At 36.9% G+C, this 17863-nt stretch overlaps 1 long non-coding RNA gene across 1 annotated transcript; it reads right to left on the reverse strand.

Annotated features, from left to right (window-relative positions):
• Positions 1-4721: 4721 nt before the first annotated feature.
• LOC113339462 lies at positions 4722-9794 on the reverse strand. The gene is made up of 3 exons (XR_003355086.1): positions 9511-9794; positions 8941-9088; positions 4722-5068 (listed from the first exon to the last, which is right to left on the reverse strand). It is a non-coding gene; the product is annotated as an uncharacterized LOC113339462 (long non-coding RNA).
• Between the last annotated feature and the right edge of the window lie 8069 nt (positions 9795-17863).

A 17863-nucleotide genomic window follows, 5' to 3' on the forward strand; every position in this document is an offset into this window, starting at 1 on the left:
CATGCGTAAGTTCTATTGATTTGTTGTGCCTCTTTACAAGAAGTGGTATTAGATTCTATAGCCCAGTCGAGGACCACCGGTATGACACTATTTTTATATGTGCTACGAAAGCCGCCCATAGTAAGATCCAATGGATTGAACAGGTACTGACCTAGTTCAGCCAGTAAGGCAAAGTTACACGAATTAGGAGGACTTGTATCAGTTTGATTATCATTATGTTTCTGCACCGCTCCTTCAAAGATCTTCAAACCCATTGGGATAGATGTTTCGCAGCAAATGTACCTAGTGGTGTTGCAAAATGATTCCATCTTGTGTTCCTTCATCCCACAACTTGATTGACACTCTCTGTGTACCACTAGCCTGCTCGAATCGAACTTTCCGTTGGACCAGATTTCCACATCGACAATATCGCATCCAACTCCAAATAAATTGTTTTTGGTATTGGATATAGTAAATGGAGTATTACTCAAGTTGAGAGCACCATCATGAAGATGCATATCCCTGATAGCAGCATCTTTACACTCGAACCTTGTGAAGGAGTTCTTAACGCGAACCTCTGTATCTGATATACTTAAAACTTCTAATATTTTACCATTTGCATTAATAAACGGTTTAGAAGCGTTGAATGAAGTATTACATGTAATGCTGTAATCAATGGTACTGCCAAACCCATCTCTATCACTAATTGAGCAGCCATCACCTATACCAAATGGGTATGGAATGGTAATATTCCCGCATTTCGGTATGCAACCACTCTTTGCTTGACCGTATTCCGATGAATCATGAGCATCTGATGATGAAAATGATGATAATATTGATATCATAACCAACATATAAAAGAACATAATATGCCGAAACATTTCAACGAAATTTGATCTCAGTTTCTGTTACTTTTCTTGATGAATGAAGTTTTTTTTCCTTTTCTTTTGATCGGCAAAATATTTGGAGCTGACAAGGAAATTGAATGAAGTTTCTTGACTGAGGAAATTGTTGATGAATGAAGTTTCTTGACCGAAGACGTATAAATGAGTGTTAGATGATTAATTTAGTCGAATTGACTTTCCTGCTCATTAACACTACAGACTGTAACATCCACACGATGTGTGCACACCACACGACATGAATAGTTTAAGATTTTCTTTTCCTCAGAACAGATGTGTGTTAGGCACGTAATTATTCATGGACCATGCTACTAGTAGTGAACTCCTGTGCTGCACGGTTTTGTATTATGAGACAGATTAATACTACGCTGACTCTCTACTATCTATCTACGGAGAGTAAAATATAAAGATCATCACATGATGTCGCCATTGAGAGTCCTTGACTTTTTGATAATTTTTTGTTTGTTTGCTCGTACATTATTTTTGGTATGCAATTTTTCTTCCCGTTGCGCATCAGGATTTGTGTGTCGAATGAAATCAATAACATTATTTAAATTTTTTTAAAAATAAAACATTAATCGAAAGAACAAGTGTTTAACTTCTTTTCTATTAATTCAACTAATCGCAAAAGGTCTGCAACTGCAACCAATCCAAACTTACAATCAGAAAATTTGATTCGCAGATCGGTAAAAAAGTCGTAGGCAGGTAACGTGTCAATAGGCTGGCACCATAAGAAGAAGAATATAGAGAAAGTTAATGGAGCCACTGAAAACTTCATACTGTCGTTTGAGGAATTTATCATCACCTATTCAAGTCTGTAGAAAGATCTGGAGAAAAAATACGAAAACGCTAAATACCCCCAAAAGGGCCAAAACTTGCCCCCAAAACCTTCAACTTAGGACAAAGCAAACATTAGTAGATTCTTATCAGTCTGTCATTTTTTTATTTTTTTTTGTTCTGTTTTGGTTGTAATTCGTTCATTCGGCTAGGAACTAATAGATACACAATTTAAGGAAAGAATTAGAGTAAAAAATAATTAGAGAAAGTTAGAGTAAAAAATAATTTTCTTACACCCCAACTTCCCTGTATAAAATAAAGTGGAAACTATCGTATAGTCCCAGAAATGAGATAATAGAGTGGGTTTGGACATATTGACCTAATCAAATGTCTGTTTGGTCCTTTTTTAAAATATATATTATTGTTTGGTCCTAGGGTGGACAATACCCACGAGGATGAAGTCATGAATGATGTAATTATGTTTTGATAGTTGTGGAAATCTCCTTTTGGGACCATATATACATAGAAAAAACCAATAGAAAATAGCTCATTTTTTCAGATTTACTTTCTCTTTCCTCTTTTTTTCATATCTACCTTTTCCCTTTTATTTTCTTTTTGTTGATGAAGATGAAGATCTTTATAACGACGACGATGATGATGATGACGATGATGATGAAGACGACGACGATGATGAAGATGATGATGAAAATAATTTATCCTCTTCCGGTTTTTTCTAGGTTTTTTGATTTAAGACGATGAAGATGAAAAAGGTTTTAGAGTTTCGTCTCTGCTGATGTTGAATATGATGGAGACGATGAAGATGATGATCACGAATTGTTGTTGTTGTTGAAGACTCAAAGATTATGAATATTTGATTCGAAGATTATGAAGAGACCATTTACAGAGATTGATTTGATTTTCTTGTGAGTTTCATTTTAATATTTGTAAATCATCTTTCTGTTGTTCGATTTTTGTAGATCTGTGTTTTTTATTAGGTGGTCATTCAAAAAAAATGAACTATGTTTTTTGTTCATAATAATGAAAATTTTGTTATGTGTTCATTCGAAAGAATGAACTCTGGTCTTTGTTATATTTTTATTTTTAAGAATGATGTGTTCATTTGAAAGAGTGAACTCTGTTTTTTTTTTATTCATAATAATGAAGTTTGATTAGGTGTTCATTTGAAAAAAAATGAAATATGTTTTAGTTTTGTTTTGATTAGGTGTTCATTTGGAAGAATGAACTCTTGTTTTTGTTCATAATAGTGCAATTTTTGTTGTGTGTTCATTTGAAAGAATGAACTCTATTTTCGTTTAGGTTTTAAGTGTTCGAAAGAATGAATTCTATTTTTGTGTAGGTTTTATTAGGGGTTACTTTGAGAGAATGAACTCTTGTTTTTATTCATAATACTGGAGTTTTTTTTTTCGTGTGTGTGTTCATTCGAAAGAAAGAACTCTGATTTTTTTCTTTATAACAAAATAATTGTAGAATATATCTAAGTGTAATGAAGTTCATAGAATATAAATGTAAAGTTTTTGTGAAACAGAATGACCCCAAATCTACAAGAAGCCTGATAGTTCATCAAGCAGAATGAACTGTACAAGAAAATAAGTAAGAATTAACATGGAAGGGTATTTTTTTCTGTTTTATATCTTCAAATAATTATGGACCAAACAGAAAACAAATTTTCTTAAAGGACAAAACAGACTTGGGACCACCTAAAAAAGGACTAAACAATTATTTTCTCTAAAAAAAAAGACCCCAAAGGGCTGAACGACCAATTAATAGAACAATCTTAAACGCCGATGTCACTGAGCAACCAAACACTAGGTTGAAAACGAAAATGTACAACCTCGTGGTCAGGATCAACTCTTTATTGTGCAACTGTATGAGGCAGAAAATGTGCTTTAGGAGGTATTTTCTTTATTTTATTTGAGGTTGTTCGTATTGTTAGAAATATTTGTTTGTGGCATGTTGAGCGAGACAAGCTTGGATTTGGAACCCAAAAGACATGTCCGATCCTGAAGTCCACTGATCAAGTTTGAACTAGAATTCGAAAAGACACGACTTATCTTGAAGAGATATGTTGTTTCACATGGTCAGGTGGTTACAGACGTAACTATATCCAATTGTTTATTGAATTTGTTAGTTACAAATAGAACCACACGTCTCTTATGAACAAACATGACTCCTCCAAACAGGCACTTCAAAATCCATAATTTGAAGACTGTGCAAGAAGAATTTAAGTATTGAAAACATCTCTGCAACACTAGTTACTCAATTAGGTTTCATCTTTAATTTAGGCATTATCAGCAACAAGAATGTTTTTGGATATGATCAAACATTCTACATTTGGCATCACAAAGATTGTGTTAGACTCTTGTATCTTGACTATGGTTATCTCTTGGAATCCCTTGTGCTATAACATATTAGTTTATATGGGCTTCGCATCTAGTTGTGGTCCTCCACTGGAGTAGCCTCTGTCATTAACTAATAGGGAAAATTGGGGATATGCGGTATTATGCCCCAAAGTAACGGTTTCCGTCAAGTAACCGTTAAATAATCAATTTATCGTAAATGTGTCTAAACTTTTTCTCTAATTTGTTCGAGTTTTTTTCTGTCAAAATATGTTCCTGAACCTTGTGAAGGTGTTGGTATATAGTATATCTATTTTTTAATTCGCATATGTGATCCCAAGTGTATGCGAATATTGACTACTTAACGGTTTTGGATGGAAATTTGATCGGCTGGGGCATATTCCCGAAAACTGGAATCCTAAGGCATATTCCCAAGATGACGGTCGATTTTGGGGCATATCCACAATTTTCCCTAATTAATATGTATTCTCAATTTTGTGTTGGACAAGTGAAAAAAATTTAATGGCAACACTGGATTTACTTGAAATTATAGCCTTGTCTTTTTTTTTTTTTTTTTTTTGGGAAAAAGGAGGTTTCCCTCGTATCATTAAAGCATAGTTTCCTTGTTCTCTGTTAAAAGAGTTTCGGATACGGTTATATAATCATTCCAGCTTTGAATGTTCATGTAAATTAAAAGAGCGTTCAGGGTAGTATCTTTCCAAGTATGTTGTATTGCATACTTGTTACAAAAAAATGATAGTTTAGCTTCCCATATTACATCAAACTTCCTAATTAAACTGAAATCTAGAGCAATAAAGTTTATATCAAATTTTTCCTTGTTTTCAAAGTCTGCGTTTATCCTATATCTCTGCTCCCTTGTATTTGCATACTTTTCAATCAACAACAGTAGAGTAGGTTCAGAGTCGCTTCTAAACGAGATGGTGTGTCAACTTTATTCTGCTTCCCATCGGAATGTCGCTTCAGCTCCCTTCATCTCTAGTTGTTCCCATGTCGTGCAATCTGCATTGAGTCCTCTGGCTTCTCTGATTGTACCTGTATAATCACATAGCGTTAGCCCAATTCATGCTGGTGCTGCTGAATGTATCATGGACTGAACTATGTTCATTTTCATAATCATAGATGTTGCTTGTTCCGTTATTTGCTGTTTGGTTATTTTTAGATTTTTCATCATCCATTCTGTTGTAGTATAGGGAGCACATTATGTTGTGGCCTTTTTTGTTTATAATTATGTAATTACTGATGTATTTGGCTATTTTGTCTGTCGTGTGATGACTGTTTTGACTTTTCTTTCTAAAAGTAATGTCATGCCTTGCTTTCCATATATACCAAATAATAACGCTACACAAAACTTGCCAGTTCACTCCATATCTGTCTCTATTTTTAGGATCAAAACAGTCATTCAGCCACTCATGGAAAGTAGTTGTACCATTTGTAACATATTGTTTGTCGAAATTGAAGTGCATCCACACTTGGATAGAAAAGTTACAATCAAGGAAGAGGTGAGTTAGGGTCTCTTGACCCTCATTACACAGATTGCAGGTTGTGTCAATGTGTGGTAGGATAGCTGTCATCCTCATGTGTGTAGGTAGAATGACATGTGCAGCTTTCCACATGAAGTGCTTTACAGATGGTGTAATATCCATTCTCCAAATCCTTTTCCAGTGTGTGTTTACATTTCCACTTGTGTTGATTGTCTTATACAAAGACTTTACAGTGAAGTTTCCTTTTTCATTTTGTGACCAGTGAGGAGTGTCCTCTTCATCATTTCCTTTGATGATAAGTTTCTTATTTTATCAATAGTTTGGTCATCAAAGCATTTTTTGAGTCTTTCCAAGTTCCATGTATTTTGAGAGGTGATTAAATGCGAAACCTTTGTTAAGACCTCAGTATAAATTTGAGGTTTATTCAAAGGGGGATGTGTCTGGGATCCAAAAGTCATCCCAAATTCCAGTTTCCCGTATTTCTTTATTTGATTTATACCAGTTAACAACCCTTTCCATATCCATCTATCTGTCCTCTTTGGTGCACTGTTTACATGTAAGACATCACTATCGGGGTAGTATTTAGCCTTCAAAATAGTGCCACAAAGAGAATCAGGTTTCTCTTTTAATCTCCATCCCATCTTGGTTATCATTGCCAAGTTAAAGTTTTTCATATCTTTTATTCCCAATCCACCTTCTTCAAGGTCCTTATAGATTGATTTCCAGGTTTTAAGGTCTACTCCCCTTTTTCCTTCTCTATTTAAACCTTTCTCATTTTACCCCCACCAATAATCTCTTTGTATTTGAGATATACTGTTGCAGATTTTCACCGGTATCTTGAAACAATTCATTTGATACACATAAAGGGAAGTAGTTACATTTTTTATCAATTACGGTTTTCCACGCATTATTGTGCTGAGAACCTTTCCAGGTGAGCATTCTATTTGCCATTTTTTCCACTAAAGGTTCAAAACATGCAATTTTTGACCTATTAGTGAACAATGGAGAACCTAAATATTTATCATTTATGGGGATAGCAGTGACTTCTAGAATTTGTTTCACTGTACGTCTAATATGTGTTTCAGTTTTGGGGCTAAAAAAGACCCCCGATTTAGCAAGGTTTATCAGTTGACCTGAGAAAGCACCAAACTCTCTGAAAAGTTTAACCGAATTGTGACAGGATACTTCACTTATTTTACAAAATAGCAGACAATCTTCTGCGAAAAGAAGGTGACTAATTGTAGGAGCTTTGTGCACTATTTTTGTGCCTTTTATCAGTCATAAGTTTTCAGCTTCCGAAATTTTCCTAGACAACGCCTCCATACAAAACAAAAAGAGGTAAGGGGAAATTGGGTCTCCCCATTTATCAGAACAACAAGAGTGGTTGTCGATATACATTGGTAAACTAATTTACACCATTTTTCATTGAAACCGAGTTTTTTCATTATCTGCATCAGGAAGTACCATTCGACTCTATCGAATGCTTTGGACATGTCAATTTTCAAACCCATAAATCCCTTTTTAGATTTAGAATTTTTCATCTTATGGATAGTTTCATGAGCAATAGTGATATTTTCTAAAATCTGCCATCCTGGAATGAAGGCAGATTGATAAGGGGGGAAATTATCTTTCCCAATAGACCTTTTAATCTACCTGCCATTAGCTTAAAAATAACTTTATAGGTAGTATTAGCCAACACTATTGGCTTGAACTCTGCCGGAGTAGTAGGGTTCAGGGTTTTTAGGATAAGAGAAATGAATGAGGCATTCATTTCTTTTGAAAGGTTCCCAGTTTTGAAAAAGGATTGAACCATGTTAGTTAAGTCAGGTCCAATAATTTCCCAATTTTGTTGGAAAAAATTAGGTGGGAAGCCATCCGGTCCTGGAATTTTATCCGGCTCCATGGAAAAGAGAGTTTTCCTAATCTCTGTTTCAGTGGGAATACTACACAACATCTCATTATCCATCTGATTTATACAATTCAGTATTAAATTTATGGTGTCATGATCAATGCCAGGTGTCACTGTTGTTGCGATGTTGTGAAAATGGTCTGTTATGCAGTCAGAGATCTCTTTTCTAGTACTCAACCATTCATTTTTATCATTTTGAAGCGTTTCTATCCTGTTTCTGCGAAAGTCTTTTTCGCTTTATTGTGAAAATACCTTGTGTTTCTGTCACCTAGAGCAATATTCAGATCTCTGCTTTTATCCTTCCAGAATTTTTCTTTTATTGCATACCAAATAGCGAGCTCTTTCCTAAGTTATATTATTTCAGTAGTCTTGTTCGGGTAGTGTATCCTTTTGTTTGTTATTTCAAGATTTTTCTTTATATTTTCTATATTATTTTGAATATCTCCAAAACTGTTTCTATTCCATAATCTTAAGATGTGTTTTACAATGGATAATTTCTTATTCACCGTGTAGCTTGGAGAACCCTAGACATGAGTAGTCCAGCTTTCCTGAATAATTGGTTTACAGTCTTTATGCTTCATCCATGCTCCGAAGTATTTAAAGGGCTTTGCACCATCATTCCAATGGTTGTAAGTATTAAGCCTAATGGGGACATGATCAGAAGCTAAGGGGCCAAGGTGAATTAAATTAGAATTAGGAAACTTTATGTTCCATTTTGAGTTTACTATGGCTCTGTCTAGCCATTTTTCTATGTTTTCAGTGTTGTCTCTATGGTTGTTCCAAGTAAAAGTATAACATGTGAATCATAAATCCATAAGATCACATTTATTTATAAGATTGTTGAACTATTTAGCCTCATTTTTCTTAAAAGGGAATCTACTCTTCTTCTCCTCTTCATGTAGAACAACATTTAAGTCCCCTATGATTACCCATGGTTTATCCATAATTTGAGCCATATCTTTTATGATTTTCCAGGAATTCAGTTTTAAGTGTCTATACGGGTTACCATAAAAACAAGTAAGAATCCAACTGTTGTCATTTAAATGGTTTGTAACTGTTGTATTTATGTGATTATGGGCAAAGTCAGTTATTTGAATGTTTACATTGTTCTTCCATATTAGACAGAGACCACCAGCACTACTTGTAGGTGGAACTAAGTGATAGTTATAGACATTAACCTGTTTAAGAATAACATGTATTTCATGGTTTTGTTGCTTAGTTTCAGATAAGAAGAGAATGTATGGATTCTCTTTGTTTAAAGTGTCCAATAAACTATTCCTAGTTTCTAATTTTCCTAATCCCTGACAGTTCCAGGCTATCACACTTATGGATTGCCAAAAATATGAAATCACATGATAACAAAACTTAAAAAGCACAAAACTCATGTAAATACCACAGTGTAATCCTATATTGTTTTCATGCTTTCTGTTGTTTTGGTAACTAGTCATGGAGAGGAAACAAAAAAGCAGAGATTCAATTTTGAGGTTAATAATTGAGTTTGAGTTTCTACTTACCGCTTCAGGAGCTGTGAGGGGAGGTATGTTTATGGGTCCAAATATTATTTTTGCTTCCTCATTTTCGCAAGACAATACTTTCAAGGCATAAATTTGATTCACTGCATCAGCAACAATTTCCTTTTTTTCCAAATATAGCAAACGGTACCTGAGTTCAAACGGGAATGCATTAGCCTTGATAAAGTTGATAATTTCCCCTTGCAAAGTTTAAGGAACGACATAGCTCTGCTACTAAAATTCACAAGAAAAACGAAAACAAAAGAAACATAATTAGTTGTTGAAAAATCAGGAGAATAATCAAAATTGAGCCAAAATCAAATAAAAAAGAGATCAATTTAAGGAAACTCAAAAGATTAGAGTAATCTAAGGATACAGAAGCAAAAGAGAAAATTAGGTTATTGAGCATTAATCGGAGTAGATTAATAGTCCCGGATCTTTGAAGCTTTGAAAACAAATTTGAGTCTAGATAAGTTGAAATCTTTAAAACCGGTGTCTTTGAATCTCTGTGTCTTAGACTCTCCGTGTCTTTGTAGCTTGATTAATTTGTGACTTGGTGTCTTCGGAACTTACAAAACATCCGTAGCTAGGTCTCTGAAGTGTCTTGAATCCGTGATAAAGAAACTTGAGTTAACAGATGTGAACTGGGTTTTGAATTGCAGACAAGATCGACTATTATTAATGATTATCGGTGAACATCACCGTCGTAGGCGGTGGTTACTGGCTAGGTCATGGTGGATCGATGGTGGTTACTGGCTAGAAAGTGGTTGTTTTAGGAGGTTACTGGTGTTTTTTGGGGTAGAGATAATGTCGCCAAATTATAGCCTTGTCTAAGCTCTAACTTTCCCCTTAATTTTCTTGTAATGTATTTTTTTTTTTTTAATTTAATCATTCCTTGAATTTCTAATCAGATTTCAAGTTGCTTGAACTTTGGAGTATAGCATCCAGTTGTTTAAGTAGGTAGACACATTTGTCATTCCGAAAACCTTTAGTTTTGGACCAACTAGCAAAACAGCTGAAGAGTGAAAGGATCTTATAACCCCTCTTCACTGCTACATTTGTTTCGTGTTCATCTTGAGTTCCATCTTTATATGCATATTGGAAAATATTCACTGTAAATATTATGTCTATTCACTTGTAGGCCGGTTCTCAAATTCAAGACTTCAGAATGCAGTTGCAAATGTTGATGGCTCGCGCCCTGGTTGTACTCTAGAGATGTAAGTTCTCATTCTTCACTTGTGTACAACTTCAGTGTCTGTAATCTTTTCTGCTTATTCACTACTTGTTGTATAGTCTTATTGTATTATTTGTGTCTGTCTAGCTAGGATATCTAGGTTTTATCTGCTTATTGTTATCCATTGTTGCAACCTTTCCTGATTCATTTTATTCTCTTCTCGTGAAGATTCCTCGATATAAAGAGATGTACCTGGAATAAATGAATGGATGACAACTTCAAGTTTCCTTTAGAGTATTCGTCGCACCCTTCTTCTAATAACAATTATTACATTGTCATCTAGTTATCACATACCGAAACATGTCTATTACTTGGTTTGCATGGGCATTTCTGTCAGTTGACCTGTGATACAATAATGCTCATGTCCAAGAGTACTGAGTGAGATTAAATTGTTTTCGGATAAATTCCATCATGAATAGAAGAATTTGTGTTCCAATAGTGAATGTGGGTGGGAAATGTGTACGAGTTGTAAATTCAAAATGAATAATTTTATTTCAGGTTTAATTGTATTGTAGGCTTATAAACTCGAAATCCAAGTTCGTGATGATGACCCGTGATACCCTTTTCTTTAATTAAAATTTTAAAATTTTGTCACAGGTTGACCTAACAATTTAAGTGTACGTAAAAAACAACACGCGTCATCATGTCAGTATTTGTTCCAAAATAAAGATTAACAGTTTAATCGTTATTATAATCATGACAGAAAGGTAACACGTTTCTGAGGATTTGTTGTAAAATTAGAAGTAACATTGATTACCGTTGTTATATGGGTGGTTTATGAGACACTGCGTCATTCACTGAATTGTTAGAAATATGGAACTGCAGTCAAAACCGTTAAAATAACTGTGGTTAGTCTTAACATGGGTCTTACTCTTTTGTCCATGGGGTCATAGAAATAATTATGCAAATTAATCTCTTGGCCCTGAAACAATTGTGAATATTTCCTGCACACATTCTAGTTGTGCATATTTCCTGCACGGATTCTAGTCGTAGATATTTTCTACACAACTTCATATCAATGTGTTTGTTCATCTTTAAAAAACGATTTTATAAACTTATTTAATGCACATATTATAGTATAAACCATTATGAAATGTTAATTAACATTGTGGATAATAGCTGCACACCATAAAAACACTGTAGATAATATCTGCACACTAAAAAAAATATACTTTTAATGATAGTTGTACTTTAAAAAGATTCCGTGGATAATACCTATACACAAATAAGAAACAAATAAAAATCATTTAAGGAATAAAAATTTCTAAAAATACGAATAATTTGATATTTGTATTTACGCTCGTTGGATTGATCTTTCAAAAACCTTTCTAAATACATAAAATTTGTTAAATTCCTACATATGGTTTGTGAGATATGTTATGTTGAAGTTGGTTTGACAATTATACCCTTAAAAAAATAGAGTTCATGTCAAATTTTAACATCATTTAACATCTTTATTCATATGATCCTCCTTCCTTTTCAAGGGTCATTTCAATAGAATAGGTTACAGAATTTTTAAATGGACTTTAAGCCCAAGGCCATAAGAGTAAGAAAGAGTGAGGAGGAGGCCAAACACTTAATTCCCACCTGTGGTTAGTATGACACGTGTCGCAACTAATAGATTAATTTTTACACCGAACATTATAAGGGTTTTTACTGTGACTTTAACTAATCATTGTCATCAGAGAAATAGAAGTTGCAACACATTACAACAAATATTAATAACATCATATTTTCAACATGGGATACTTGTTGCAAATTTCATCTGTAACAGGTATAGCGTGCGGCAAAATCCTGATTTTGGTGTAGTACAAACTTCTAGATTTCGCAAGGGAAGTCTTGATCACTATATATGTGTCTGCTGTAATTCTTACTTCTTGATCGAGTATAAAAGTTTTCATTGTTAGTGTAGGTACACGAAATAGGTTCGCCACGTGTCGGACGTAAAGAGGTAGAAAATCTCACTCTAAGATCCCAGTCAGGGACTTGTCAAATTAGATGTCAGAGATTATCTCGCCGAGGTACAATCACACGAAGAAAAAGAGAAGATACGAGCAAAGGCAGGAATACTCACACGAAGATACGAAAGACCATATTGAAGTGCCCATAAAGTCACCAAGGACGAAGTCAGGAAAAGCAAAGTAGGATGACTTGGTTGAAAAGACAGGTCACGAAGTAGATAAATTATGGAGCAAGAAAAGAGACAAGTGTCTCGACAAGTCCATGTGAGGATAGCGAAAGAAAGGGAAAAATTTTATAGAAATGATCTGGGCGAAGTAAAGGGCACCTCCACGAGAATGTAGCAAAGTAAAATGAGCTGTACTCCATTAGGGTTAGTTGGCCTATAAGTAGAGGTCCTTGGGAAAGATATGGGGGATCGTATTTTAGTTGAGTGGGAGAACTTTGCTGAGAGGAGATTAGGGTTTCCTTGTGTTTAAGAACTTGTACTTTGATTTCTTTGTATGATTCATCAATAAAGATTTTGGGGTTCATATTATTAAAACATGTCTTAGATCTTGGTTACTTTCCTTTTGGGCGTACTACTGGATTTCCAGTAGTTACATTTTGGCGCTAGAAACAGGGAACTTAGATTGGGGATTTATCCTCATCTAAGGATTAGGGAGAAGCTAAAGTTGTAGGGGTGGGTTGATGACTAGAACACCAGATCGAGCGACACACATGATAGCAACGTGGAGAAGCAAGCGATTGGAGGCTAAAAGAGGAGAAAGAATGGAAAGAGGAGGAACATCGGATGAAGGAGAAAGACAAGGCGTGAACCAGCGGCAAACTGAGGAGGCCAACAGAGGTAACTTCAGAGAGGGCTCAGTACACACTTCCGACACGGAAACCATCATAGGAGAAGAGATGAATCGCGAGGAAATGGAGGAGAATATTGGTGAAGAGAACATGACGTTGGATCAGCTGAGGTAAACGCTCCGCATTGAAAGAGAACGAGACAGGGATCTAGCAGAACACCACGCCCGATTGACGAGGCAGAATTCTAGATTGGTATTGCAGAATCGCCAACTGAACGAGGAAGTGGAAGTTGACGCCACAGATTCAGAAGTGAACTTGATATCATCAAGAGAAGAAGAGTTAAGACAAGGGAGGCATACCCGCGAGGACGACGGAGGAGAGCGAAGGAAGCGACAAAGAGAAAGCAGTGAAGAAAGAGAACTAACAAGGGAATTGGAAGTGTCGAGCTGGGAAGATCAAAGGCGAAGATATGAAGAAGAATGAAGGTACGAGGAAGATGAGAGGAGAAGAGAAGATGAAAGACGACGTGAATTCAACCACAGGGAGGAGGAAGCAAGGAGACATGGTGAAGGAAGGCTCAATGTGATAAGGGGAGGTCGTCAGGGAGAAAGTGAAGGGAAACTGAACCAGGAAGTTTTGGACGAGCTGCGAGATATGAGGGAACTGATGAATAATTCACGAAGAGGCGGAAGAGTGCAGCTGGCGGAAGCAATAGAAGAGGCCGATGAATCTCCATTTACCTATGAGATCACGTACGTTGATATCCCAGAGAAATGTGTACTGCCAACGCTCCCGAGCATATTTAGCGGATCTGAAAGTGTTTTGCAGTACTTGAAGCAATACACCCTTTCGTTGATGCAATGGGGACGAAATGATGCGGTACTTTGTCGATACTTCCCCGCGAGCTTGGCCGGGGAAGCATTGGCTTTGACGGGCTACCAGGGAGATCGATTTCGTCCTTCAAAGACTTACAAAGGATATTTCTAACCACTTATATAACCAACAACATGTTAATACCGTGGATTGAGACTTTATTTAACCTGCGAAGGAGACCTTAGGAAAGCCTGCGAGGATTAGTAACGAGATGGAGAACGGTATGCTGCGAGCTTGCAGGGAGGGTTGACGAGAAGAATTTCATCTTAGCTTTCGTGAACGCATTGATCCCAACAGACTTGTTGTACACCCAAATATTCATCATCTGAAATTCTATAACGATGAATGAATTAAGGGAGTACCAAGAGGAGTACATAGCGTTGGAAGAAAAACAAAGGCATGTCAGCGAAGTAGCACCAATTACAACAAAGGAAGGGAATTCAAGATTACTATCAAGGGCAGTGCATGTCGTGGAAAACGAACCTAAATGTGCAAAAGGAGAGCCTTCGACCCCGGTACCGGCAAAGCTTGTAGCTGTGTCAAGTGGAGATCAAGAGTGGATCAATCAACAAAGGTATGAACAATCAAGACGGATGAATTATGAGCCACGAAATTACAACTCCGGGTATCAACAAAGTAATAACCAAGGGCCCAGATTTGGAGAGCAGCGACAGAATGCACTAGTGTTTGAAGATTTAAAGCTCCCTAGACTTAACACAATTGTGGAGAAGGTATGGGAGGCAATCGTATTAACAAAAGAGATCCCGCCACCCCCCAATTTGGGAAGGGAGCCACCTCCGGGTACTAGGAGTCATGAGATTTGAAGTTATCATCGCTTTCACGGGCATCATACGAATGATTGTCGGAACATTCGACGAATTATACGTTGCCTGATAGAGCATGGAAAACTCGCACATTTCCTAGGGGATTATGTGCCACCGCCACCACCTCGGGACAACCAGCCGATATATAGAATTGAGATAGATATGGGAGCACAAAGGCCGAATTTCAATACGATAATACATGCAGCAAAGAGCATCTAAAATTTTCATGATAACATACTTAAAAGGGTGCATAAGAGGGACTTTGAAGGAAATGAAATATTCAGCGTCACCACGAAAGAACCATTAGAAGAATGGAAGAGAAGGGAAATAACATTCTCGGCAAAGGATGCACCTGAAGGAGGAAATTCTCACACAAACCTGTTGGTTGTAACCCAGAATTTTGGGAAATAATCAAGATGGGAAGAAGACCAAGCCGAAAAAAGGAAAATATGGGCAATTGACAGGATCCTGGTAGATACGGGGAGCTCGGTCGATATACTCTTTTACCGTACATTTAGAACTATGGGATACAAGGACTCGGATCTCGTGCCGTCAACATACAACATATACGGGTTCAATGGGGTTGCATCAAGGCCAAAGAGAGAACTGGATGTAAAGATTTTCGTCGGCGAGCTGGAAACGAAGGTCACAGTCTGTGTAATAGACATAGATTCTCCCTACAATGCTCTCATAGAGAGACCATGGATACATGGGATAAAAGGGGTTGCATCAACATATCACCAGGCCATACGGTTTCCTATGCCAAGTGCAATTGGCAAGATAAGGGGAGATCTCAGGGACGCACAAGAGTGCATTAAAAAAGATGTCCACAACTATGAGGAGAAGTTAAGAAGGAAAATCGAGAAAAAGAAGAAAGCCTGGGAGGAAAGAAGAGCAGAGAAATTGATGGTATTCACAATTGAGATATGCGAAGAGCTGGTTGCGACACAGAAAGACATAGAAGAGGCGGACAAAACATCGATTGATGAAGAGAAGGAACGTGAAATAACTCCAGAAAAGGGAAGCCAAGTTGAAATAAAGCAGAGCGAAAAAGAAAAGAGGGGAAGGGCGATTGAAGGAGGCGAGGTGTCTAGAAGCAAAAAAGAAACTCCTGTTATCAAATAAAAACGAACCCCGCAAAAAGAAGTAAAGACGAACACTTCTAAGCACAAAGGGGTGGTGGTAAAAGACCCCGAGGAAGGAAATGAACTGCGTAATTCACGAGGTAAATAGAAAAGGGCTTGTGAAGAAGAAGAGATGGAACAATTAAAAAAGGAACTTTATTAAGAAAGACAAAAAAAAGAAGACTTGGTGAAAGAGCGCATAAGGTTGGAAAGGCAAAATGAGAAACTGATAATTAAAAATAATAATTTAAAGAGAAAACAAGCAGAGAACGACGTACGAAGAGAAAATTATGTTCCAGAAAGGGCATTAATAGCCGAAGAACATCGCGAATTCCGCGAGAAATCAAGGGAGGAGGAGAACAGAATGAACGGGAAGACTTGAAGAGAGCCATAGAGAATAGCAGGAGGGAATTCAGAGAAAGAGAGTATCTAATGCAACAATCTATGATGGACGGCAGGAGGGGAAACAGTACCCAAACCATAGAAAAGGCAATTGGACTGCGACCCAGACTGCTGAACAAATGTGCAAGAGACGAACCATGCAAGCCAGAAATAACAGCATTGTTCTCATTAAGGCAAAGGGAAAATGAAAATTTGCGAAGTCTAGTGGCGAGATGGGATGCGATTTGCAGAAAACTAAAGGGAAGGATTTCAGAGGAAGATTTAGTACGATCATTCATTTATGCGCTATCAACTGGGCATCCTTTATTCACGACGTTGTTCAAGATCAGGAACGAAGTGATAATGAAGGAATTGAAAAGATATCAGTCAGAGCACATTCGTTTGGAAGAAGAAGACTGATAATCAAGGAAGATTAATAGAAATAAGGCGAATGTAATGAATTCAATCTATCAATTGATAATGTATCAAATCTTAAAAGAACAACAATGAAACATGAATTTTGATGAATCATATTACAAGTATGAATTTTCAAAACTTACAAAGAATGATGAGACCTCGCATAGAAGGCATATAAGATTCACGAAATAAACAGTTTCTAGGGAAACTTAAAACCTTCGCCTAGGGAGGATGAGAATCCACGGCATGCACCCTAGTTCGCATGAAAATGCAAGAGGCAAGACCTAACGCATGTCATGAACAACTCTCACAGAGATAAGCTAGGGGAAATAATAATACCTATCCGCTGAGGGTCCCTTTTATGATGGCCTTCAGTAAGGGGTGCAAAAATATGACCAAGGCGCCGACGTATTCGGTTGAGCTGCGGGTGCGTGAGACGTCTGAAGCGTTACCGACCATGTCAGTTTGGAAAGTCTTGGCTACGATGCCCTCGATCCCAAAGAAACCTCACTTAGGGTGTGACTTCGTAATCCCAAGCCACATCGGCGAAGGAAATAAGAAGTCACGAAAACAACTGACTGTCGTAATAACCGGATGGGAGGAGACCAACATGCATGTTAGGGTTAACCTCTTTGAAGGGGCAATCAGGAGGAATATAAAGGGATGGCACCCTCCAGAGTAGGGAGCTGTGTGACCAAAAAGATAGCAATGTCATGGGGCTAATGTTCATGGGAATAATTAGGCCTGTACATTGTCGCGGAGGAGAATAAAATAAATGTTAAGACGAGGTTGATGGATTATTATTTGAAAGGGTAATAAGCCCCTGAGACTTCTTCGAATTAAAATCCTTCAGAAAGGATGAGGAAAAATAAGACCTTATCTAGGAGGCACAATAAGACTTTGTAAATCCACAAACAAATTCTCTCATAATAATTCGCGACCAAACCTGGCAAGGAAGTTAACAAGTACTAAGCAAACAAAGTAGATATAAAATATATCGACTTGTGCAACACTGGCTTGATCATCTAATGCTCAACGAGAATAAGAGGCAAAGACACGAGAAAGAGGCAAAGGCGAAGACACGAGACAAAGGCAAATACATATTAAAGAATTGGTGAACATCGTATAAAAAAGCAGATATGCAACAAAAGAATTCATAAATTTCATAAGAAAAGAAGATATGGGCGACGAGGTGACAAAGATAAGGCTGTAAGAGGAGAATAATATATTTACGCTTTGTTCTTCTTTAGCATTATCATCATAAGGCTTAGTGTTCCAACCCAACGAAAGAAGCAAAGGAAGAGGCACAAGCCAAC

The sequence above is a fragment of the Papaver somniferum genome, chromosome 1, assembly GCF_003573695.1.
Source record: "Papaver somniferum cultivar HN1 chromosome 1, ASM357369v1, whole genome shotgun sequence".
Classification (NCBI taxonomy): Eukaryota; Viridiplantae; Streptophyta; class Magnoliopsida; order Ranunculales; family Papaveraceae; genus Papaver; species Papaver somniferum.